The 3,437-nt window shown below is 35.4% G+C and overlaps 1 pseudogene; it reads right to left on the bottom strand.

Moving 5' to 3' along the window:
• Nucleotides 1-250: 250 nt before the first annotated feature.
• Nucleotides 251-3,235, bottom strand: LOC124842651 (receptor-like protein EIX2; annotated as a pseudogene).
• Nucleotides 3,236-3,437: the final 202 nt, after the last annotated feature.

The following is a 3,437-nucleotide window of genomic DNA, read 5'->3' as shown; positions in this document are numbered from 1 at the left end:
GATGAAAACATCTATGTAGCCGAGAGAGAGACATACAATTAAAGTACTTTTTTGGTGGTATTATTAGCAAGGATAAATAATTAAAATAATTAAACTTTATAACAATTACGTTCATGCCAAGCTAATATGTACATTTGTTTTTAGAAAGGCATTCTGAATTTCAATATAAACATTGTTACTGATTTTTAGAAATAAGTATTATAAAATTCAAAGAAAGAAGTTAGTAGAATTATTTACCTATTAGTCTGAGTCATCTTTGGCACTATGCTATATTCAATACAAACATTTCAAGTAAATAGTGTATCAGTCTATTCAATAAAGTCAAGTAAGCAATTCTCCATGGTTGCAAAAGTAGTAATGACCCTAATAACCCCCAAAAGCCTGTGAAGAATCCTAGTCCCAAGCTCATGTGTAATGCTCCATAGAAAACCGAATTATCATCTTCATCATGGACGTCTCCTCCTTTAGACTTTATCACTGTCTCATCTTCATGACAACTTTTTTCAAGTGGTTTCCCACAAAGATCAGTATTTCCTTCAAAACAAGAGGCATCAAATGTATCCATGTGTCTTCCCAATGGGATTCTTCCCGAAAGAGAGTTGTGTGACAAGTCTAATTTTTGGAGAAAATCCATCTCAGAAAGAGACGAAGGAATTCTCCCATAGAATTTATTTCTTGACAAGTCAAGCGATTCAAGCGAACTTAGGTTTCCTATCTCAAAAGGAATTTCTCCACTCAAATTGTTTTTTGATAAATTCAAAGAAACTAGACCGAGCATGTATGTAATCTCTTTCGGCATTTCACCTATTAAATTGTTACATGAGAGATCAATGCTCTGAAGAAACAATTCAGGACGTGTGAAGCTGCGTTCAACGCCTTTCCACATCCACGTTATATGAAAGTTATAATCATTGCCACCAAAAAACTTATAAATTTCATAGTAGGTTCCATTATACCGATGAACACGACGTTCTGCTTCAGTTCTGTTGATGCTCTTTTCAGAAAATGCAGTAAAATTATTGAAGCAAGCTGGAATTCCTTTTGACAATTTATTCTTAGAAAGATCCAATAATTGAATACGCTTTAAATAACATAGATGAAGGGGAAGATTTCCAGATAAGTGATTCTCTCGCATGATCAAGATTTGTAATTGTTGCATGCTTTCTCCAATCCATGATGGTATTGGTCCAGACAACATATTCTCACTCACATCCAACATAATTAAATGGATGCAATTCTTCAGCGAGGAAGGCAATTCACCCATTAAACTATTATTTCGTAAAACTAAAGCTTCCAATTTGACGAGGGAGCCCATGGAGATAGGAATGTTCCCTGACAATTCATTGTTGCTTAAATCAAGAAACAATAATTGGTCAACCGATATCCAACAATCTGGAAGTTGCCCCTTTATTTGATTATCTGATAAATCTAAAGTCGCCAATGCAGCTGTGACGTTTCCACATGAGAAATCTGAAAACTTATTTGCAGAGAGTAAGAGCTCGGAAGCTTGTAGAAAAAATGATGGCACTTTTACCTCAAAATTATTTGAATTTAAATTTATAGATGGTTTTAAAGGAAGCTGTAATTTCATGTCAGGAATTGAATCAATGAGATTATTGTGAGACATATTCAACTCGTACATAATTTGCAACTTGTTCCAAAACCATTCTGGCACAAAATCATTTATTCCATTATCAGATATATCTACTTGGATTAAGGAATTTTGAGTCTTGAGCCAACTAGGAAAACTCGGACCTAGCTTGCAAGATGCTATACCCAAATAACTTAATTGAAATGGGGGAATCCAACTAGACAGAAATTTTAGAGACAATGAGTTGTGTGACAAGGATATGAAATATAATTTGGAAAAATTAGAGATATGATATTCAGTGACATCACCCTCTAAAGAATTCCCCTCCAATGATAAAATCTCCAACTCAGATAGCAGTTTGATGCTCTCGGGGATCTTGCCAGTAATTTTGTTATAAGATAAGCTTAATTGCCGAATTATGTGTCTGCTGCATCTTGAAGAATTACGAATGAAGCTCGAAAATTTGCCATTCAACTTATTATTTGAAAGGTCTAATCTCTGTAATCTGCACATGATACCAAAGAAAGAAGGAATCTTGCCTTGTACTTTGTTATTTGAGAGAAAAAGATATTCAAGAGAGTTCATCGCTTTCCCAAATTCATTTGGAATGGGACCTTCCAACAAATTATAACCAAGGTAAAGGGTGCGAAGATTGGTAGTGAAGATAGAAAGCCAGTGAAATACAGAGCATGCTTTTAATAAGTTATCGGAGAGATCAAGGTATAAAAGAGAAGAAAAAGCATTCATTGTAGAAGAAACCAGGAAAGTTCTATCTATAATACTGCAGTTTACAAGGTGAAGCTTTTGTAGTTTGGAGCTAATATTCAAATTAACCAGAAACATTGATGACTCAAGATTACTGTAAGAGAGGTCGAGGATCTTAAGAGATGGAAAATTTAGACATGGAGAAGGTGATAAGGCTATATTATTGTGAGAAAGATACAGTTCTCGAAGATGAAGGCCAAAGTTAAACAAGAGTTGAAGTGTTGATGATGTCAAGATGTTAGAAGATAGATCTAGAACGGTAAGAGAAGTGGAAAAGTTAGAGGAATGAGAAAAGAACAAAGATTGAATATCATTATCGAAAAGATTACAGTCAACTAGCCTCAGCTCTGTTAAGTTTGGAATGAGCTTACTAATACTTTGTAGCCACTGGTGAGAGGAACTAAGACTATGCATTGAACTCAGCTCAAGAATGCTTAAGGAATGGAGAGTTGACAACCATTTTGCATCCTTAGATTTCATGTCAAAATTTCCACCTAGTCGAAGAGTATGCAATAGTGGAAGATTCCCAATGCGAAAAGGGATTGTTCCAGAAAGGGAATTTGAAATATAGTTTTCCATACGCCTTCTGTATATAAAATTGTTACTTCCAATACTCAGATATTGTAGCTTTCTGAGATTCCCAATTTGAATAGGAATTTGTCCGGAAAGATAAAATCCTCCAAGATCAAGATAGTGTAAGTGTTTGAGATTCCCAATCTGAACAGGAATCTGTCCCGAAATATAATTATCCCCAATATCCAGATAGCGTATTTGTGAGAGATTTCCAAGTGTAGAAGGAATCCTCCCCGAGAAAAAAGAATTGGAGAGATCGAGATATCTTAAGTTGGCGAAGGAGCCCATAAACTCTGGGAGGTAACTCATTACAAAATAATTATTGCTGAGGTCCAGATGTTGAATATTTGTTGACCACAGCTACCTTCAAGCTTAGAGTCCCCAAAGCTTTCCTTCCTAATCACCACTTTCCTCACTTCTTGCTCCTCCTTTGGCATAGGCATCATCTCTTCACTGTCAACCAACCAATAAGCCTGTTGTAAGAACAACAACACACAAAGCATAGTAA

This window comes from Vigna umbellata, chromosome 3 (genome assembly GCF_029865625.1).
Source record: "Vigna umbellata cultivar VRB3 chromosome 3, Vumbellata_1.0, whole genome shotgun sequence".
In the NCBI taxonomy this organism is placed as follows: domain Eukaryota; kingdom Viridiplantae; phylum Streptophyta; class Magnoliopsida; order Fabales; family Fabaceae; genus Vigna; species Vigna umbellata.
Note: the sequence above shows the minus strand (reverse complement) of the source record. Positions and strands in the feature narration are given on the sequence as shown.